Raw genomic sequence first — 24,233 nt, 5'->3', positions numbered from 1 at the left:
TTCCAAAAGCATATAAAATGTTAGCTTATATTAAGAGAAATTGTGAAGACTTCTCAGATCCTTATACGCTTAAAGTCATTTACTCAGCTTTTGTGAGATCTAGAGTTGAATATGCTTCAATCATTTGGGATCCACGTGGTATAAGCTATACTTCTCGCATAGAAAGAATTCAACGAATTTTTGTCAAATATGCGTTAAAGCCGTTTCCCTCTATTTGTACTCCCACATACATTTCTAAGTGTTTGTTATTGGGATTGCAAACTCTTGAGCTTCGAAGAAAAACTCATGCTGCTCTTTTTGTCTTCGATTTGATTAATAATTCAATCGATTCATCAGATTTACTATCGCGTATACCGCTTTATGTACCACCTAGGCAAATGAGATTCACCGAGGTGTTCAACGTTTGTCTACACCGCGTTAATTACGCTAATCACAGTCCATTAACACGGGCTTTTTGTTTTATTAATTCTGTAAACTTAAATTATCAAAAGAAATTTAGTAAGAATATAGAATTCAGCATTTCAAAAGAAAATTTTAAATTATATTTTATAACTAGATTTGATTAAACAACACATACTTTTTCCTATTTCTACATAGTTTTAAATCATAGTCTGTAAGGAAATTATGTTCCATAGACCAAAATAAATAAATAAATAAATAAATAAAAAAATAAATGACAATAGCTTCGTCAATTATTCTAAACAACGCACGAAAACACCATACTATTATAAGCAACCCTGTCGTGTAAAGTACCCATTAGTTGGTAAATATTTGTGTTGTGAAATTCTCTTTTTTTTAAATAAAACTATTGTGTATGTGGGTTTGGGTGCGTGCGTATATGTAAACAAATGACGCGTAAATAAACTTCATTTATTTCTAGGATTTCGTAAAACGAAATCATATAAGGTTAAACGTCAAATGAAATGAGATTTCATTTGACGTTTGAGCTATGGAATTTACAGTTGAAATCGAGTGGATTTCGTAAATGTAAACTTAGCATTAGGCGGATAAAGCCAGTGGGTTTGGGCTTCAAATTTCAATTCCATAGCGCAAACGTCAAATAAATCCTCATGAAGTGGGTTAAGGCCATGTTTAAATTATAGCTTTTTGCAGGGTTAACCTTCTTAGTGAGGATTTACTTGACGTTTACGTAAAGGAATTGACATTTGAAACCCAGTGGGTTTGTTAAATCCGGTTATATATAAACGTACTATAACCCGACAAAAAAACTCTAATGTAACCGAACAATAAAAAAGGCTTCAATTTGGAGAGCGAATCACCGTTATGCTTGGTTTATATTTGGCATCATTTCGTGGACGTTTCGTGATTTCGCACAAAATCAAGCAAAATTTTCCATGATTTCGCATACAAATATGAAATCATCTCATTTTGTGATTTCAGCAAAATCAACATCGAAATCACAGTACTTATGATATACAACCCTGTTTTTGGTTAAAAAGGTACCAAAAGTTGCATCACTTTTCACATAGCACTATAAAAAACGTAGATGGTGAAGAAAGAAATTTTAATAGCAAAATTTGTAAACAAATTGGAAAAAAATTAAATTTTATAAAGCTAGGGAAAGGTTCTGGAACACAATTTTTGTAATCAAATTTCTAGTTACGACATCTCAACGATAAAAATATTTTTTTTATTTTAGATTTTTAATTAATTTAATTAATCGGGCTACATGACCTAAGGAGATTACATTGAAAAATTGATATCTAGCGAAGTCCTACACACATCAACCGCTATGCGACGATCGTTTCGTTAACTGGTTTGGTTAATGCTTAGTTTACATTCGGCGTCGTTTCGTGATTTCGCGCTGAATCAAGCAAATTTTATCATGATTTGGCATACAAAAATGAAATCATCTCATTTCGTGGTTTCAGCGAAATCAACATCGAAATCACAGTACACATAGTATACAACCCTGTTTTTGACTAAAAAAGTACCAAAAGTAGCAACACTTTTCACGTATCACAATAAAAAAGGAAGATGGTCAATTGCTGCAACAAAAAATTTTAGTATCAAAATTTGTAAGCAATGTAAAAAAAAAAATATTAAATTACTTTGTTAAAATGATATTTTTCATTGTGTTCCCGTACATTTTTAAGGGTAATGTTAGAAAAAAGAGCAAACTGTCAAAAATTGCTTCCCCATACACATTTCTTAAAAAATACGGGAACGGAAAAATGACGGAAATTGCAAAAACTCCAGCATAAATGTCAAAATCAACGTATCAGCTATCATATTAGATGCCAATGAACATGCTTGCTGCTAGTTTCTACTAGGCCAAAATTGTGTGGCAGAAAACAGGAGAAGAGGGTAGAAGGGGGTGTTATTCGGCGCTATGTTTGTTTAAAGAGAAGTGCAAGTCTTGCTAGATTTCGGAGTACGGGAACGCATTTTTAGCACTAAACGGGAAAACTACCGCAAGTTCAATATTGTGCAGGTTCTGAGCATAACTTTTATCAAAATGGGAGCGTAATGCCAAGTTTACACTTGCGCTCCAAAATCCACTGAAATACACCCCGGTGTTTACACTTATTTTTTGTTGATTTCAAACATATCACAATGATCAAGGTAGATGCATATGCGCAGCTGATCGAACATTAATTTTCAAAACAAGTTATTGTAAATTGTATTAGTCATCAAAAATATACGACAATATATAACTTTACAACTTTATTTCGAAAATTATCGTAAAATTATCTATGTATCGTATTAATTGTGTATGGTTCCAACAAATGGAAAAAAAAATGATTTTATCGTTGAAGCATCATAATAAATTTTGATCGATAACAGTTGTGTTCTTCTCCTGATTTCTGCCATACAATTTTGGCCTAGTAGAAACTAGCAGCAAGCATGATCATGGTATGATTGCTGATACGTTGATTTTGACATTTATGCTGGAGTTTTTGCAATTTCCGTCATTTTTCCGTTCCCGGAATTTTTAATAAATTTTTGACAATTCGCTTTTTTCTAACATTACCATTAAAAAAGTACGGGAACACAATGAAAAATAGCATTTAAGAAAAGTAATTTAATATTTTATTCACATTGTTTACAAATTTTGATACTAAAATTTTTTGTTGCAGCAATTGACCATCTACCTTGTTTATTGTGATACGTGAAAAGTGTTGCAACTTTACGTACTTTTTTAGGCAAACACAGGGTTGTATATCATGTGTACTGTGATTTCGATGTTGATTTCGCTGAAATCACGATATGAGATGATTTCATTTTTGTATGGGAAATCATGACAAATTTTGCATGATTCCGCGCGAAATCACGAAACGCCTTCGAAATCACGAAACGATGCCGAATGTAAACCAGACATAAGTGTATACTTGGCATAACATCCTCAGGCATATTGGATGTTGTTGTTGCTAGACAATTTTCGACATTTGGAGCCCCTATTTATACATCCAAGATTGCAAATTTGAAGCTTTCTATTTCCATGGTACAATAACGAAGGTAGAACAGGTTCGAAAAAACAATAGAAATTCAACCCTACACATATGACCGCTTCCTGTCAGAATTGTTATACTGGCATATGCAACAGGTGTATTTCAGGATTTCGTGAAATCCAGTGGATTTTAGAGCTTAATATGCTTTTTAGATATGGCCTAATCCGGCGATAATCTTTTTTTTTTTTTTTTTTTTTATTTTTTTTTTTAAGTCTATAGATTACAAAATCCTTACAGACTAAATTAAATACTACATACATATATACATTTCAATGACTACGATGATGAATTTAAGAATAGAATTAATTTTCTTTTTATCGAGTCACGATTTTCAGACAATTCTATTAGATGGTAAAATTTATTAAATTCGACAAAAAGACGCCGTAAAGGGTCGTTATTAGCGTAATTAGATGTGTAGTAATTCACCTGAAAAAAATTATATTGACGAGATGGTCGAAAAGGTACATTTAAAGATATTCGATCTAAAATAAACTCTGACATTATTTTGCCTTGTATAACATTTAATAAGAATGTGACATTTAACATCGAACGTCTGCTTTTTAAAGTAGGTAGTTTCAACAAATTTAAACGATATTCGTAAGATGGTAAGGTTTGTGCATTCCAACCACGATTTTTAAGGCAGAACAACAAAAATTGTTTTTGTACGGATTCAATTGCATTGCAATGGATGGTATACGCGGGATCCCATATTATCGATCCATATTCCAATGTGCTGCGTACAAGGGAAATGTATAATTGCTTAGTAACAGATGGGTCTGAAAACTCTTTACTCCATCGTTTGATAAAGCCCAGACTTTTATATGCTTTATTTATGACTAACGAAATGTGATTTCTAAAGTCCAATCTATGGTCCAAAAGGATACCCAGATTCCCATACAAAAATAATAGCTCATTTAGACTAGCCATAAATTCTCAACTGGATTTAATAAATCCAGTACAAATATCTTTGCATTTAGATATACCTTTGGAGGATTTAAATGACAGTCAGCTGATTTTTGTTTACAGCACAATTACCAAGGTAGATGCTTCAGCCCATCTGATCGAATTTGAAACGCCAAAAACAGTTTTTGTAAATTGAATTCGTCTCCAAAAACATAAGGCAAATTACAAATTTATCGTTTAATATTGAAAATAATAGCACATTATGCTACTAATGCTAACTAATGAGCAGAAAATGAATTATTTAATCGTTTAGAGGTCGTAAATATTAGTCTTGGTTGATTAAAATCAACTTTGTATATAAAAGCAAATTTAATCGCCTTGTTCACAAATGTTGACATTTTAAATTATTTTTGTTGTAGCAATTCACCGATGCATATACTCATGATACAGTTACTTAGGTAGATGCCTCAGCTCAGCTGACCGAATCTAAAACGACAAAAAAAGGAATTCGCCATGAAAAATCAAAACAAAAACCATATGATTCGGTAAGTAAAGGCCTGCGTACATAAGCTGCCTTGCCTGCTTACCTTGCTTACTTCTGATAAAAGAATAAAAAGGAAAAGGACAACCCAGTTCGAAATTTCCTCGGCCTTCTTTATTCTTTTATTTTTATTATGTCAAAAATGAAGCAGGAAAGCAAGGCAATCAAGGCCTGCGTACATAAGCTGCTTTGCCTGATTGCCTTGCTTTGCTGCTTCAATAAAAAAATAAAAGAACAAAGAAGGCCGACCCAATTTCCAACTGATGGCAACCCAGTTCGAAATTTTGTCTTTATTCTATTATTTTTATTACGTCAGAAATGAAGCAGGTAAGCAAGGCAATCAGGCAAAGCAGCTTATGTACGCAGGCCTTTAGGCAGAGCAGCTTATGTACGCAGGCCTTAAAGCCCTCGGCACATACGGTCCGTTTAGTGACACGTTGGGACACGCGTTGTCCCAAAACAGTTAAATTATGTTTTACTTTAATGCGTCAGCCATATTGTTGTTTTTCAAAAAACTTGGCATCACTTACACTTTTTTCGTGTGGTTGTTGTACCGCGACGCACAACGCACCGTATGTGCCGAGCGCTTTATGAAAATGCACTGCGCTCGATACATTTTGGAAGCACTCGCTTAAAGATCCCTAGCCAAGCAAGCCAATTTTTTGATCCCTACAGTCGCAGTCTTTTTTCTGAACACAAGAAAGAGTGTTAAAATTCTAAGAATTTGTTTTATAAAAAATAAAGAAATACAAACTAAAGTTATGAACATAGCTGTAATTCAGGAGACACAAATTATTTTTGAAGTGGAATTGGAGTTTTTTGGAAATCTGGACTGAAGTAGGACGAAAAATGAAAAACCATTTGGATGATGAAGCAATATCAATTTCGATGTCATAAAAAGCAGAGTAGAGGAAGCAAACTTAGTTACGATCAAATTTAATGGAGAGTTTTTATACCCTCAGCCTTTAGGCTAAGGAGGGTATATACACTTTGATACGATGAAAATGTGCCTCATCGAAATAATGGTTTTAGACCCCAATTATGTTTGGACGAAATGTGTTTCAGACAATTTGGAGTCGATCTAGCCATGTCCGTCCGTCTGTCTGTCTGTCCTGCTGGCTGGAGCGCACGATAACTCTCGAACGGATGAACCGATTCGGTTCAAATTTTGGCTTTCGTAATATTTTGCCCAAACTTAGTTTAAGTTCGAAGATGAGCTACATCGGTCCACTCCTTCCGGTACGTCCCCCACAAAAGTTCGAAAATGTTCGGAAAGTTTGTGCGCACGATAACTCTTGAAGGGAGTGACCGATTTGGTCCATGCTTTCTGTAGCGTAAACTTTCTACCAGAGTAATATGAGGTTCCAATATGGTCACAATAGGTCCACTCCTTCGGGTACCTCCCACACAAAATTTCGGAAAAGTTCAGTTTAGGGCCATCTCTCGAATCGCTTTGATTTTTGTTTTAGCAACTTGTATTCACTGCCTCCATACGACGGTACAAGTTTCATTAGGGGCAAGTCCATACTTCCTGAGAAAATAGCATGAAAGTTGCAAAAAACCCCTATGACATCGTGTGAGGTGGTTGGAGTGCAAAATAACTCTCGAACGGATCTGCCTATTCGGTCCAAAATATGGCCTTAGTAATATTTTGTCCAAACATAGTTTAAGTTTGAAGATATGCCATATCGGTCCACTCCTTCAGGTACCTCCCCCACAAAAGTTCAAAAATTTTCGGAAAAATTTTTCGTACGTTAACTCTTGAAGGGAGTGGCCGAATTGATCTATCTTTACACATCCTAATATATCTACCAGATATAGATCAGGTTCAAATATACACTATATTTGTCCACTACATCCGGTACCTCCCACACAAAATTTCGGATAAGTTCACTTTAAGAGCTAATGTCGAATCACTTTGATTTTTGTTGAAGCAACTTGCATTCGCTGCATCAATTACTATGGTAAAAGTTTTTTTAGGGGCAAGTCCATACTTCTTGAGCAAACAGCCCGAAGAGCGTAAAAACCCCCTATGGCATGGTCAATGTCGATCCATTCCTTTTAGTATCTCCTCCGCAAAACTTTTGATCTTTAATCCTAATGAACGCCCAAAATTTTTAAAACCCCCTAAATACATACGTATTTTGGAAAAAAAATGTTTCAATATACACAGGCTGAGGGTATATCTCTGTCGGCAAAGCCGACTGATACTTTTTTACTTGTTATAATTTGTGTTAATGTAATAAAAGCTCTGTTTCAGAACTAAAAAGTTTTTACAATTTTTACTACTTTTACACATTTTGCGTTCCCGTGCACCAAATTTTGTATGAAAATCGTTTACGACTATTACAACATTTACGACTTTTTCCACTTTATAAAGTACGGGAACAGGCCAAAAGTTAATATTCTTGTTTTACACGAATAATCAATGTATTTTATTTATTTTGGGATATTTGCAATGACTTGCATTTTATAGCATCTTTAGACTGCATTTAAATTAAATCTAAAACAGTACATCAAAGGCTGTGATTTGGATCGAAAATGGAGCGCATCCTAGCTGTGTGCCGTGGAAGCAAAATGGAGTGTATCCTAGCTGCGCTCTTGTAAAATTCATAGGTGAATTCATAGGAAAAGATGTACTCCAGCGGCAATTGTTCTAGTGATTTAACTGCATCCGCGGATGCAAACTTTTTGCTGGGATATTACATTAGGCATTCTTCCTTGCGGCAATTGTCATTTTGTCGATGAGAGAGGGTGATGAGAGGCCCATTATGGGCCAAAAACATACGGTCCGTTGTGTGACGCGTTGCGCGTTAAAACTACAACCATATGAAAAATGTGTAAGTGCTGCCAAGTTTGTTCTTGAAGTTTTCATGTGGTTGTTGTAACGTGCCGCTGCCTTTAAGTCCCGGTTCACACTAGCGTGAATTTCATTAAAAAGTTTAATGAAATTAGGCGTTCTTAAATCGAATTCCCCACTACAGCAATTTTATGATTTTACTCTACTATGGAAGTCGATCTAGAGACGCATAATTTCATTCAATTTTTTCAATGAAATCACTCTAGTGTGGACCGGGACTAAGGGCCAAATATATACGGTCCGTTGTGCGACGCGTTGAAAACAACAACCACATGAAAAAAGGGTAAGTGATGCCAAGTTTGTTCTTGAATTTTTCAGGTGGTTGTTGTTACGCGACGCTCAACGAGCCTTATGTGCCGCGGCCTATAACGGATCGTATGTGCCGAGTCCTTTAAGGGCCAAATACATACGGTCCGTTGTGTGACGCGTTGCGCGTTCAAAAGAACAACCACAGGAAAAATCTGTTAGTGATGTCAAGTTTGTTCCTGAAGTTTTCATGTGGTTGTTGTAACGCGACGCTTAACGTACCGTATGTGCCACGGCCTATACTAGGCATTTACACCGAGCAATTTGTCTTCAAATACAATCCTGTTTTACTAAAACATGCATACATTGGTCGGCTGTCTTTCAGCTGTCCATAATTTTTTCACAGACAGTCGGGTTAACATTTTTGTAAAAATTAGTGAGATAATAAATGAAATGTAGAAAACAAAAGACTATGAACAAAAACAAAATATGTGAACGGAAAACCAAAAGAAATCGACGATTTTCGACGACAATCCCACGGCAGCGGGTTCTTACGTACCGGATTGACCCGAAACCAAAAGTGTTTCGGCCAGCGGCTGCCAACCCAGCATTATATGCTGCTACAACAACAACAACAACGATTTTCATTCATAATTTCACAACTGTTTTTGCAGTCACACAGGCAAGTTTAGAATTTTTGACAATCAATACATAAACTCAACTGTCTTGTCATGTGTAAACGCAAGGATAGTCTATGATATCATAACAACCATGCCCAATTACATTACATTAGGTCTGTACGATAACTTCGTAAGTGAAAAGTACTTGCAAGTACTCAGCAAGTTCTCAGTAACGTCTCTCCACCAATTTTACTCTCTCGAAGCTAAAAATTTGCAGATTGTTATCGAACAGCAATTTGCAAAAACTTGCTAGAAGAAGAAGAATTTGGCGGAAAAGATTCAATAAATAAATTAAAAAGTAGTCACCACAAATTACAAAATAAGATATTTTATTTACATTATCGTTTTCCATAATTTATTTAATAATTTTTCCCTTTTTTATTTCTATTTATTTTAATAACGAAACGTTTGTTTATGTTTTTGCCAAGATGTCCGCCACAAAACATTCGAATTTAAATCAGCTGATCAAAGTTGCAAGTTCTTACAAGAAAAATTTTCCTTGCTAAAACTTGAAAACAAAACTCTCCAAAGCTCTCCAAAATTCTCTCACTATTGTCTCCAAATTCGCTCTCTTCTACTTTACAAGTTTGTTATCGAACAGTACGGGAACGCATTTCGGGGAAAAATGTTCAAAATGTGTTAAATGTGTAAAAACTTTTTAGTTCTGGAACAAAGCTATTATAATTGGGCTATGGTTTCAGCATGGTACAATAATACATGTAGCATTATCACGCCAGCTGATGGTAACATAATGTGTCAATTGCATTGAATTGATGTCAAATTTTGACATCTTATGTTACCAACAATTGCCGATGCGGCTACCTGTGTATTTGTACCATGGGCTTCAGCACGTATTCAGCCGCGTACATTTTGACAAATAGTATGATGATCAGCTGTTTTTTGCGTTACACCTTTTTATTCCACCATGGTATCAACCATGGTGGAATAAGAAGGTGTTACATCAAATCATACCAAACCAGAGTTCGAAAATAAACAGTACACTAACATAGTGTACCGCTCCGAGTACAGTATCACTAAAATATTTTTAGCGTTAGTGCTCCGGAACACAAACACTAAAAAATATTTTAGTGATACTTTTCCGGAGCACAACGATAAACGTAGTGTACCACATTTTGGTACACTAAAAACGTTGGGTACCGCAGTCGGAACACTAAAAATCGTAGTGCTCCGCAGTCGGAACACTAAAAATCGTAGTGCTCCGCAGTCGGAGCACTAAAAATCGTAGTGCTCCGCAGTCGGAACACTAAAAATCGTAGTGCTCCGCAATCGGAGCACTAAAAAATCGTTGTGTACCACATGTCGGAACACTAAAAAATAACGTAATGATAATGTACCACACACGAGTTGAGTATGATTTGCGAGGAAAATTAAATATTTATAATTTTTAAGATAAGTACAAATTAAGACATAAAAACTCAGATACACCTCTTAAATCCATGTATGTATACATATTAATTAATAACGTTGGGAACTTATAGGTCATTTAGATATGGCATCATTAGCCGGATTTAGCCCATTATCAGGTTTTATTTGCTAAATCCAGCTAAAATCTACCAGATTTCCCATACAAAAATAAATCCTCCTATTGAGTGGATTTGTTTTAAATCTGGCATAAATCCTCGTATACAACTCTGTTTTTTGCAACATGTTGCTGGAAAATACAAAAAGTTGCAAGCTGGCACAAGAAACAAGGTAGATGCATCGGTGAATTGCTACACTAAAAATAATTTAAAATTTAAAAATTTGTAAACAAGGCGAAAAAAATAAATTTGTTTTGATGTACAAAGTTGATTTTAATCAACCAAGACTAATATTTACGATGTCTATACGATAAAATAATTCGTTTATTTATTTTATATGGGCAAACTGCTATAAAATAATTCTTTATTTGCTCTTTAGTTAGCATTAGTAGACGAATTCAATTTACAAAAAATTCTTTTGACGTTTCAAATTCGATCAGATGGGCTGATGCATCTACCTTGGTAATTGTGCTATGAACGAACATCAGCTGACTGCCATTTAAATCCTCCAAAATGTATATCTAAATGCAAAGAGATTTGCACTGGATTTATTAAATCCAGTCGAGGATTTATGGCTAGTCTAAATGAACTATTATACCCCGGTTACACTATTAAAGGTTAACCCACTGGGTTTAATAGATCCAGTGGGTTAATCTTTGCTGGTTACACTTAGCTTTTCGAGGATATAAACTGTCAGCTGATGTTTGTTTACGTATACATACAAAATAACTAATAAAGTCGTGTTTTACACTTTTACAATTTCTCGTATGAGATATCGTCCCCTCTTTGCTCATATTGGTATATTTTACACACAGGGATACATTTTTGTATCAAGGTATCAAGCGTACTTTTTGTTAAAAAAGTGTCTAATGTAAAAAAATAAATAATTTTATGATTTTCAAATAACTTTAGATTTATTAACTCCATAAAATCTCATGCGACCAATCGTAAACGTGTAAAACACGACTAACTCTGTTGCAAGAACAGTTGCAACTTTTGGTACTTTTTGAGTAGAGTTGGTTTTTTTTTTTGCACAAATACCGAATATAACACAGTATTTTTGGTGGATTTGTGCCGGATTTAAAATAAACCCAGTCATGAGAGGATTTAATTTTTGTATGGCAAATCTGGTCAGAGTTGACCAGATTAAGCAATAAATCCTCATGAAGTGGGTTAACCCGGCAAAAAGCTGTAGTGTAACCGTGCTATTAAGTAGAAAATATGAAAAACATTGATTCGGTTGTTGTACAATGGCGCACTACAAATTGCACTGTCCTGACTGTGGATACATGAGTTTATTATGATTTGTAATGAAAATTAAATATTTTTTATTTTTTTTTTTAATAAATACAAATTAAGAAATAAAATTTAATAGAACACGTGAAAACGCCTGATTTGATTTTTGGACAATGGATCAATAAAAATCGTAGTGTTCGGCTGCGGAGCACTAAAAATCGTAGTGTTCCGACTGCCGGAGCACTAAAAATCGTAGTGTTCCGACTGCCGGATAACTAAAAATCGTAGTGTTCCGACTGCCGGATCTCTAAAAATCGAAACAATGTGCTCACATAATAAACAGACGATTATCTTAACATTATTTTTAGCGTTTCGGCTCGTGGTACGCTACGATTTTTAGTGTTCCGACAGTCGGAACACTACGATTTTTAGTGCTCCGACAGTCGGAACACTACGATTTTTAGTGTTCCGCAGACGAACACTACGATTTTTAGTGCTCCATTGTCCACGAACCAAATCAGATGTTTTTCACATTTTCTTTTAATTTTTATTTATTAAAAAATATATATAAATATTTAATTTCCTCAGAAATCATAATAAATTCATATATGGTTCATTACCTTATAGTTTCAAAACGTGGTAAAAAAACGATTTTTAGTGCTCCGACACGACGATCTTTGTGCTTCATTCCACAAATAACTAAATATAGTTTTTTCATAATTTTGACCAAATTTCGCAATGTGTTTAAAATATTTAAACATACATGGATGTAACAGTTTATCTTAATTTTTATTTGATCAAATTTAACCAAATATTTAATTTTCCTAAGAAAACATAATACCTTTATTATTTTTTAGTGTTCCAACACTATGATTTTTGGTGATCCGGCAGTCGGAACACTAAAATTTTTAGTGCTCCGCAGTCGGAACACTACGATTTTTAGTCCTCCGCAGTCGGAGCACTACGATTTTTAGTGCTCCGGCATGCGGTACACTACGATTATCGTTGTATTCCGGTACAGTATCACTAAAATATTTTTTAGTGTTTGTGTTCCGGAGCGGTACACTATCGTAGTGTACCTATCCACCTTGGTACGGTACAGAACGGTACGGTACGATACCATAGTGTTTATTTTCGAACACTGTACCAAACGTCAAATTTGATCACAATATGCAGTGCTGTGAACTGCTTGTTTACATTTTGTATGAGATTTTAGCTTCGTTCCCGTACTTTTTAATGGTAAAACTCGTAAAAGAGAGAACTGCAAAAAATTTGTTCTGACACACAAGTTTTTTGAAACAGTTCGGGAACGGAAAAATGGAAAATACGTAAAAAAAAAAAAACTGAAACAAATGTCAAAGTCGGCGTATCAGCCAATCAGACGCCGGCAACCATGTTACTATTTTTTTACTCGCCCAAATTTGTCGTGTAAAAAGTTTTTAAAGAGAGCGTCATTCAGCGCCATTTTTGATTAAAGAGAAGTGAACATTTTACAATTTTTTTGTGTACGGTAACGCTTTTTCGAGTAAAATGTGTAAAAGTCGTAAAAATTGTAAAAACTTTTTAGTTCTGGAATACAGCTTTTATTCAAAATAATGCATTTTGACAACTAGTCTGAAAATCAGCTATTTTTGGCGCTGTACCTTCTTATTGTGCCATGGTATGGAATTGACAGTTGAAATCGAGTGGATTTCGTAAATGTAAACCAAGCATAAGAAGATACAGCTGATTTTCAGACTAGTTGTCAAAATGCAGTATTGTGAATAAAATCTCATACAAAATGTAAACAAGTAATTCACAGCACTGCATTATTGTGATCAAATTTGACGTTTGGTTTGATGTAAAGGGGAGTACACACTATCAGTCAAAACTGACAGTCAACTTACTTTAAGGACAAATTTCTGGCAAATAAACACTTTTGTTTAGCTAAAAACTGTTGAAATGCAATATTTAAAGTATTATTTAGAGATCTGGAAAGTAATTATTCAGCTAGACTTTGATTTAAACGAAATAGACCCCGATGACTATCAGTTTTGTTGGTCAGTGTGTACTATGCTTAACACCTTCTTATTTCACCATGGTATCAACATACAAAAGCAAGCATGTTGATAGCACTATTTATCTCGCGCGCTCCCCTCACAACACAAACAAACATATTGACAACACTGTTATTGCTCCCCAAAACATAAGGCAAATATTACAACCAAGATACCCCAAACATAACAAGTAAAACAACTCAGTAACTCAGGTCGGTTTGCAACACAAACGTTTTTTGCTGGTTCGCGTATTTGTTCAGTTTTTGTTTGTTTATAAATTATGGGAACATAAAAAAACTACAATTTGACCAATGAGCGAAAAATAAAAAGAAATTGCAAAAAATTACAAATAAAACAAAATATTATTATAGTGATGATAGTGTTTATTACATCTATCTTCGTACGGTGTTGATTGGTGTATATCTCAAACAAACGAAGGAACGAAGGAGTTGGAAGAAATGTCATTGTTTTTTTCTTGTATCGACTCATTGCATTTTGCTTTTGAAATATCGCCTTAATTGAAGAAATGTATTTGAATAAATAAAAAAGAAGCAAAAAATCCATTCAATAAAAACATGCCACACTTTACTAGTGGCTAAAATATATTTTTCAAGTGTTTGCTTTCGACGTTATCAGGGCCAGCCTCCTCTAACTCCTCTAATTGTGTGAAGGTACCTATTGTCCATTTAGCTGTATGTTAATTAAATGATAATAACATTTGCCAGAAAAAAAGTGAAATAAAAACTATTGTAAATCTTGTTCGCAATCTCCCCTCATCCATTCCATCGATGTGGTGTTTATTAGTTCATATTCGTCATCCTCCTTCATTTTGAAGTGTAATGTGTTAATGAGAAAAAGACGAAGAAGAAACGATATCTTATGCGGGGATAAAGTATTTGTGCATTTGTTGCTGTACATAATCTATTGAAATTAAATCAATTCTCTTTCAATAGCAGTCAGCCAGTCCTGAGCGTGTGTTATTTTCTGTTTTGTGATATGAACAAAAAATAATTTCACCCAAAAATTATTAAATACAATTCATTGCAAGAACAACCACAACATCGTCATTTATTTAAAAAAAAACAAGAACAACAACAACAATAACCTGTGTAAGAAATCAAGTGATTTTTTTGTTGATTGCCCGCCCGCCTTCCCATCCAGTTTTAATGTCCGCACAATAGAACAAGACCATAGTTCTCCGAAATCTTGTTGTGGTACCAAATGAACAACAACGACAACGACAACAACAACATTAAAAACATAAAGCAACATTAGAACAATATCCATATTGAGACAATTTATTCATGTAACCCAGCAAAACCTTTGAAATCAGATGTTGAAGCAATTCAAATTTATGGGAACAAGTGTCGTTTAGGGGCACCTCTCGGATTGGATTGAAATTTGTGCCATAGGCAGTCCTTGGTATTCTGATCACAACGACGTATTAATTTCCCGGGTAAGTCCATACTTCCCGAGCTATTGATCTTGCAGCAATGCAAATATGTCTATATTCAAATATTTTGCAACTTAGACCTGACAAGTGCAGAACGTCAACTCAGATGCAGTTCATGGACAGGGTATCGTGTCATCAATTCGGGATCTGAATTGGACTAAAACCACTCGTGTTTGCTTCGGCAGCATTCGTTCTTCTGCTGCGATAGATAGGAGGTGTTCTTCGACTACGGCATTCATACTGTACCTTTGTACTGCCTGCGCCCAATAGTATCAGTGTGAATGCTGTCCAAGCCTCCGTGATAGACTCGTTAATTTAGAGGATCTCGTCACCCATAGATCTCTCCTGGCGCGCATAGGTGAGATAAGTCTGACCACTAGCCTGTGACAGGGGTGCTCACTGCGATAACACCCAAAGCTGGGATGTTGGGATAGGAACAAGGTCCTCAAACCCCTAGCCAGCAGCATTTGAGGTGCAGATAAAGAAGCCTTGTTGACCACATATAACGCGATAGTACGGTATGTGGTAAGCTATGCGGCCCAGTTTGGTCTAGAAAGAAAGGTCCAGCGTTACACGAGGGAACTTCTAAATCAACAAGCCGGTTTGAACAGCATTCATACATATGCAGTCGCAGATGCCATAAGCAACTATAGTATGAATGCGGTCCTCCTCCTCATCTATCGTAGCTGAGGGGCGTTAGCTGCCACAACAAACCAGAGTAGTTTTGGCTAAACTACGCTCGGGATGGGGCATTCGTCTAAATAGCTATAGGGCAAGAATCGATGACAGCGCCCAAAACATCTGCTCAGCATGCGGCACAGGCCCGCACGATTCACTTCACCTTTTCAACTGGCCTGCCAAACCTACTCAACTAACTTCAGTAGATTTATGGTTATAGATTCCTAGAACTGGAGACAGACCCAGAGCCAGTAGATTTATGGTTACACATTCCTAGAATTTGAGACAGACCCAGAGCCAAATTAAGCAGAAGAATGAAGGATAATAAAACACTGTTACAACAACAACGCTCCAAGACAGAGTCAAACATAAATAGTTACCTCCCCTCCCTTAAAGACTTCTTCGAAGAACGAAATCTGCAGCTATCCGACCCTAAGTCCTCAGCTCAACGCCCAGTTAAACATACATATCCGCGGACAAGGTAATCCCGACGACCAAGAAACCCAAAATACTGGGCGTAACAATCGACAATCTCTTCCACTTTTGTGAACAGGCTGAGGAGATAGTGACTGGGAACGTGGGGCAAAAGGAACAAAATACTCAAAGTGCTTCCTGGTAGTACCTGGGAAAGACAAGGAGACCATCCTGACCTCCTACAAAGCCACAGGCCGTCCCCACATGGACTACAAAGTCCCGATATGGGCACCAGGACTAAGCGATACACGATGTGGAAATCTTCAAAGGGTCCAAAATACTGCACTGTGCATCGCTAACGGGTGCCACTCCAAGGCCCACGAAGCCAAGCTTCTCCCGGCGCAACCCCATTGCACTCTAGTAACAAGACAACACGCACAAGACACGCACCAACCAAGACCACCCAAACAACAAAAATTATACCAGACCTCCCTCTGAAAGAGATTTGCCGATCAGACACGTCTTCCATAAGGAGCTCCAAACATTCTCCAAATCCCTCAAAACTCATCGAATGATGACATCAAAATTGCCCTGAGGCAGGTTCATACGAGGGAGGCAGAGGACCATATCTCATCTTCACAAGCAGTGTTGTGCTCGGCGGGAGACCCCCACCCATAACTGAGGATGAGAGGACACTACCTAGGGGACCAGTAGTGCGATTCTAACTCATTTTTTGAGTTAACGACAAATGTCGGTAAAATTAAAATGCTTATAATTTCGGTAATTAACGATATTATTCGGTAAGCTAGCGAACAAAAGAATGTAGTCGTAAAGTTCTACCGATAGCAAGAGTGTTGTCAACTTTTATTTACACTTTTAATTCATAATTTTGCTTTTTAATTTTATCGATTTTTGTCGGTAACTCAAAAAATGTGTTAGGGAATCGCACTACAGAACGATACTATCCCAACTTCGGTCTGGTATCTCTAAGTACCTCTATAGTTATCTCTCCCTGATGAATCCTGACATAACAGACACATGCCCAAAATGTGGTCAATCACCGCATATCACACGACACTTCACTACTGCAAATTCAACGGACCTGACACCTACCAGCTCTCCAGGACATGTCATTTATCAGACCGGGTGCCACAATAGTGATGCCTGGCGAGCTGTGGCAATCTCCTCTTATCTTCGTAGTAGCATCTTCGATAACTATTCAAAATTTAGAGCCATCAATTTGCTCGGCCAGCACTGCACCTCTCTGGTCATTGCCTAGGACGCAGTGGCAGAGCTCATGATGAGCATTGAAGTTCTCAAGCACCAGGCAGTTATTGCCCTCGAACCAATATTAGGCATATAACGCAGGACATAACTATTCATCGGCGGTAGGTACACATTAGTCATCTCTACCTAGGCAGTCCACACTTTAATGCTACCCCCGTACATTTCATGTATGGATCAAGCGAGGTAGTTCTATACTGAAAAGACTAGTGTATAAGCAAGCAAGTCCTCCTCCTCCACTTCTTGTACGATCCCTTCGCAAAATCTCTTAACCATAGCACGTTGCAAGATACAGGTGATGGTGAGCTTTGTTTCCTTGATAGCAGCGACTCATAAAGTCTACAATTTCGCTAACATTTTCGTTCCAAGAACTAAAAACACAAACATGTAAATATGTTTGCTGGGCAGAGGATATGTTAACCCACAACACCATGTTTGGGACACAAAATTTCTGTGTAGTTTTTTTTGCTCTTTGATAATCAAATCTGGTAAATTGTACAGAACAGAAGACGGTGGCGGCAAGTATATTTCTTAAATAGATTTGAATCGTTTCTTTTTTCTTCAATTCTGTTGCTCTCCATTACATCTTTCGTTTTTCTTTCGCTCTCTATCTACATGTTCTTAAGATGCTTTGAGTTGATTCTAGTTTTGTTTTTCCATTTCATGGGGTCCCCTTGTGTTGTTGTCGTTCAATTATTTAATTTTTTTTATTTGTGTATTTTTATTTATAAGATGCGATGTTGTTTCTGTTGTTTTTGCAAAAAAAAAAAAAAACGCAAACCATAAATTAAAAAAATAAACAAAATTTCTTTTTCACATGTGGTGTAGAAAAATGGAAAAGAATACAAGATTCCAAGCTATACACTTTGACGAACAAAGCTAAACAAACATTCACAGCATGTTATTGCGGGGTCCAGCAGCAGCAGATACTACGACGTCACTTGCTCCACGTCGAAAACACTTCAACTATAAAGATTAATTTATAATTGTAAAAGTGCTGACAATTTAGTTTGCCATTTTTATAACAGACAATTATCGCACTGTCTGTCCAGCTCCAGCAGGGTATAACAACAGGTGAGTTGGTTTTTTTTTTCAATACATATATACATATTTAAGCAAACAATTGAGTCACTCTCATCCTTTACGCTGCTTTAAGTACGGCGGTGATGACAAAGCGATAATTACCAAATCAGTATCATTTCCCGTAATCAAGAACCCCAAAGTATTCACTTCAAAGCAATGGACTCATAATATTGTAATAGGTGCTTTATAATGGTGAATTCCGCTGATCCGCTGCTTTTACCTGAGAATTTCTATTGCAGGTATTTTTATATGCAGAAAATACTTCAAGATTGAAAGATAACTTAATCACTTGTGTATGTTTAGGTCAGGTTCCTATCCACTATATGGTGATTATAACACCCGAGCAAGAATCTTTGTCTCCTCATGTAGATGGCCCACTGAAGACATGATGAGGTACCCTGTCGCAGTTCTCAGGGCGGTAGGTTTGAATATATTCAACTTATATTCGTGGATCATACTGGCACCCTATAGCTTACCACAGATCGACCTATCGCGTTATATGTGGGCAACAAAGTGTCTTTATCTGCACCCCAAGTGCTGCCGACTAGGGCCTTGAGGAACTTGTTCCTTCATCTAAGCGCGGCCGACATTAACATGCTATCGAATGCGACCCCTAGAATCTTGGAGTAGAATTCTGCTGCCATCGACAATGACATACTACAAGTCAGTTCTCACCTCTGCCGCCCATGTGGTGAACAGAGTGGTCGTAGATTTAGTGATGAATATCGGTATATTATTCGCGTGGAAAAGTGGTAAGATCAGTCAAGTAGGAGTTCGGGCTTTCACAAATGACATAAGGGAAGGTACCTTATGCCAAGATAGTACAATCATTTGCATGCGTTACGATCTCAATGCCGTCTGGAGGGAGTGGAATACATGAGAGGTATAAGTTAAACAGTTCCGGAGATATCACTCCACCTTGGGGAAGTCCCGGTTTCACTCGGAGCGCCTTGTACTTCTTGTTCCTGAATTCCACGTACAACGGGCGTCCACATATATAATTGATTAACCGGCTTTTCAAATGTGCCCGAAAGGTTGTCTGCTTGGTGTCCTCAAACAGCGTGGAGTGCTTGACAGTATCAAAGACTTTCGATAAGTCGAGTGCCACCAACACTGTCCCAGCGCATAGCTTGATCTGGTTGAGTCCTCGACTAAAATGTGTGGAAATGATGTGCAATGCTGTGCTGCTCACAGAACCTATGCTGATGATCGGCAACTGTATAGATATAACTAACGCTGGGGAGAACTAAAGTCTCACAGGTCTTTGCTACGGGCGACAAAAGCGAAATCGGTCTGTACGATTCACCTTTACTGGCATCCTTGCCTGACTTCAGTAGCGGGACCACCCGACTTCGGAAACAATGTGGGTGGATAGCGACAGGTTGATAATTGTTTCAGCATTACCAGGGAGATTCCATCAGGGTCCAACGCTTTGCATGATTTAGCGTTCTTGGTGATGGTGGTTCATTCTCGGCAAGAAGAGATTTAATGCGACGTTGTACTCTTCTTTTTGCCATGTCACTCCCGGAGTATTCGACATACTGTCGATTGCGTACCTTGTCGGATCAGTCAACGCAATGTCGTCAAACTTGTCCGAGTTCCTATATTCCGTTTTTCCAGGTTCGAGAGTGACTTAACCTTTGCGCACAATTCATTTATTCCTGCTCCAATGTTCCAATCTGATGAAATCAGGCGGTCTGCTGATGGAGACAAATAGGAGGAGATGGTCTGATCCAAGAAAAACGACTAGTTGCCAGGTTATGTCATTTGTCAGAGCAAGTGACACGATGGTTTTCTGGTGAAATCTGACACTCTCCGCTAATTCTGGTGGGGACGTCCTAATTGACCGTGCAAAACGTAAAGCTATCAATCTGCTCAGCCAGCACTGTACCCCTCTGGTCGCTTCCAAGGACCAAATGCTTCATCTCACGATGTGCATTAAGGTCCACCAAGATCAGGCGTTTATGACCTTCAAAAAGCGGGCTTATGTTGGGTCTTTAACCTAGATTACAGCTATTTATCGGCGGGATGTATACGTTCAGCAACTCTACCTCGGCAGTACCACAACTGACTACTGCCACCATACATTTCATGTACGAGATAGGTCTGTATTGAACAGACTGATGCAATAGGAAAGCTTCAGGGTTCAAAAAGCAACGGATGGTGTTAAGTGTTGTGTGTGCGGCTGCTGTTGGAGGAATGCGGGGAGTGTATTCTGATGACGACGACTCACTCACCTCCCGTTGAAGAGGGTTTTGAGGTAGCCAACGTCACGCCAAGGTAATTCTGTTGACTTTAAAAACTGCCTCCACTTGAATGCACCACAATTTGGAATTTTGTTTCCAAAAGGGTGGAATTTTTATGGCAGTTATTGCTGAAATTTGTTGAGCCAAATTTGAGCTGATTGAAGATTTTGTTCGTTGTTGTTGACACCATCACCAACGCGTGTATTTACGCTTGCCGAATTTTCCTCGCGAGACATGGTAATTAATATACGAGGTCAACAATGTGGAAAGCACTAATATTTATAAAAGCATTGGTTTAATAAAAACTTTTAACAAAAGAATATTTATTTAAATGAATATTGTAAAAACAAATTGAATGGATGAATGTTCTGAGGAGAATGAAAAAAACTCAAAAACTAAAAACGGAAAACCAAAAATTCAATGGTTGCTTTGCCACATGGCTTTTAGGGTCTATCTTGGTTGATGTTTAACTTAATTTGCCCTCTGTTGATTTCTCTTAGGTGATGAGTTTAACAAAGATGAAACACTGATGGGAGGTGGATCCAAATCAAATATAGTCTGTGAGGGTATCTCCTTTCGTATTTGCTCATCACCTTGAGATTAATATTTATCAACCGTGATGGAAGTGGATTCCCTGCCGATGAACTTCCTGAGATAGTAGATCGACCTATAACAAGCCCCCGCTTCTTTAGCCATCCAATATACGACACAAGGTCGTGGTTCCTCCTTAACAACAAGTCTATTTTTATTGGTTTCGGTCCTGTCTTCATTAGGTAAGTGTTTTCTACTGAAACCGAGGTCAGTTTATCGACGACTGCAGTCCCTGGGACAAATTCAAGATAAACTGTCTTCGGACTCAGCATAACCAATACTCTGACTCAGACTCATGTTCCCCCCAATATCTTTAACAAAATCAAGGTGGGTACAACATGCCCATCTTCTCCCTAAACTACTGTTCCGTAGACTGGATCTCTCCGATCCTGGTCATATCGTTATCCGTGGAGGTTGTTGTCATCAGTGGGATAGTTGGGAGTTGTTTTTTATTAATTTTTCAAAATGACATTATTCGTCCACCCACCATGGCATAGCCCTGCTTTACCATGGCAAGGACTTGACAACTATGAGGTTGAGGTGCCTAGTTGTCAACGAGGTTCCGTTCTAATACATTCGGTACTCTAACTGCAAACCTAGGAATACCGATGGGCACGCGTTCGCCTTACATCCCGACATTAAAAGATTTTCTACGTAGTAAATCAATACTTGGATAATCTTTGGCCGATCACAATTTATACTGCTAAACAATTTCTGGATATTGAAGGAAATTGTGCCCATCGCGTAAAGACTGTTATCTCGGACGAGGATCACACCATCAGGATAGAATTAAACAAGTGCCGCTTCCCAAGTAGTCCATTATTGCATCCTGGGCAAATGTCCTGCATGGTGTCATGGAATCTGTCCCAAAAGGAATTGAAGTGGCTGTACCAACCAGATCTTCGTAGCGGCAAAACGGCACTCGTTTCTTGAGGCAACTGTTGTTCTTCTGTCGCCACGTGTTGTGGATGATCTGGGAGGACGGTATTCATACTTTATGTGTGTTCCCGTACTTTTTCAATGGTAAAAGTAGTAAAATAGTGAACTGTGAAAAATGAGATACACATACAACTTTATTCAAAAAGTACGGGAACGGAAAATGAAAAAAAACGTCAAAAAACTGGAACAAATGTCAAAGCCGGCCTACAAACCAATCAGAAGGCCCAAATTTGTCGTGTAAAAAGTTTTTAAAGAGAGCCTCATTCAGTTCTTGAACAAAGCTTTTATTCTCTCACTTCATCTGCAATTTCATCACGACAACATTCTGCTAGGAAGGGCATCCATTTCGATTGTTCGGTCCATTGTACCATTCCAGTTTCTCCATACTTGACATGACTAGAATGAACAATGATAACATGATGATTCACATTTTCTAGCTTCAGTAACACCATCTAATCTATCGCCTTAGCAATACTAAAATTTCCATAGCCAGTCATGATTTCGATATTGACTACTATGACGTCTAATTAAAATGTTTTTTGCCCGATAACGGTACTTGTTCTCAGCTGTTATTAATGAGTTTCTAACTGTAGAGATTACAGGGACCATTATAAGATTAAACGGCTATGATACAAAATTCATGCGAAAAATGATAGTAAAACAATATATTTTTAATTAATTTTCAACATTTATAGCGCCATTGGTAGTAGGACTTGGATGACTTTACCGTTGGTGCGTGCATATACAAATGAATCTTATCAAGTTTCTAGTTCTATAATGAATTAGAGCGAATGGGAACGAGATAAACCATGAGGTAAAACTTGAATATTGTGCTGAAATATTAACGTCTCAAAGATAAGTTTTTTGTAATACAATAAAGTTGTGTTATGTGGAACTTGTCCCACACTGTCTTTTGAATAGGCTGCTAACATCAGTTATGTTTCTGGGATTATATCAAAGTCGTATATCACAAGATAACACTTTTGCTGGATTGCCAAATACCTCAAGGTACCTGACAGTCATCTCATCAGAATACCACAAGTAAGCCTGCTCAAGAGACAGACACGTGTCTTTAGGTATGAGGCGCATAACTCGTATATTAAAACAAACCCTCAATATTTAATAACGTTTACACGACCTTTCCGAATTTCGATAATGGTTAGTCAATCAACAATCTCGCTGGCTCTGATTGCAACATTGATTCTTTTTTGATCGATTTTAATTGACCTCAATCATGTCACAACAAGTATGTCAAAAGTGTGTGTGTGCCTCCGAGTGTAATTTTGCTGTATTCTTTTCATAATCGTTTTATTTTGTAGTTTGTTTTTTTTTTTTCTCTGTTTGTAGACTTTTCACTTTCAGCGAGCGTGTGACATTCATTGATTTATTCCATCATTCATTCAATTCATTTTTTTCGTTCATTCGTTCGTACCTCTACCTCTATTGATTTTTGTTTAGGTCGGTCGTTGGGTCGTTAGTGGTGGTTAAACTTAGTGTTGCTATACATTTATCAGCTAATGATGTTGTTGTTACGTTTATAGTGTTTTTGTTTTTTTTTGTCTTTTTTTATGAACTTATGTTTCCCAAGCAACTTGTATTTATTATGAACTGTAAAGACAAACGACGTAAAACAACAGCAACAACCCCCCCTCCCAAAACCAACATGTATTGCACAAATTCGGTTAAATACTTTAAGCTGTCGCTTTTGGTGTTGTTTTTGTTGTTTCTTTTCTAAATAAGCGACTAAACTAAAATATGTGTGGAGGTCAGAGGAAATATAAACGAATTACATATATGATTACATACGTACATATGTGTGGAGATCGTATTTAGTTTGACATGTTTTTGTTGTCATTTGTTACATTTTTAAGGGTTAATATTTGCAGTTTTTAGTTGGTACAAATTCAACTGGCTAGAGTTCCAACTTTGGCTAGGGTTCTAACGCTGGCTTAAGTTCCAACTCTGACTAGAGTTCTAACTCCGGCTATTGTTCCAACTCTGGCTAGAGTTCCAACTATGGCTGGAGTTC

At 37.1% G+C, this 24,233-nt stretch overlaps 1 protein-coding gene across 5 annotated transcripts in view; it reads left to right on the top strand.

Annotated features, from left to right (window-relative positions):
• The first annotated feature begins 13,700 nt into the window (after positions 1-13,700).
• LOC141394579 (uncharacterized) overlaps positions 13,701-24,233 on the top strand; it is an 87,567-nt gene continuing 77,034 nt past the window's right edge. For 2 of the 5 annotated variants that reach the window (XM_073969200.1, XM_073969204.1), the window contains exons 1-2: positions 13,701-14,187; positions 18,174-18,419. The gene's annotated coding sequence lies outside the window, so the exon portion shown is untranslated. Of the gene's footprint in view, positions 14,209-18,173; positions 18,420-24,233 lie in introns of all 5 variants that reach the window. The other 3 variants (XM_073969202.1, XM_073969201.1, XM_073969205.1) reach the window with 3 other exon arrangements.

Source organism: Musca autumnalis, unplaced genomic scaffold (assembly GCF_047663935.1).
Source record: "Musca autumnalis isolate F117 unplaced genomic scaffold, ASM4766393v1 scaffold_2, whole genome shotgun sequence".
In the NCBI taxonomy this organism is placed as follows: domain Eukaryota; kingdom Metazoa; phylum Arthropoda; class Insecta; order Diptera; family Muscidae; genus Musca; species Musca autumnalis.
The sequence above is the reverse complement of the archived record's forward strand: the minus strand, read 5'-3'. Positions and strand labels throughout refer to the sequence as shown.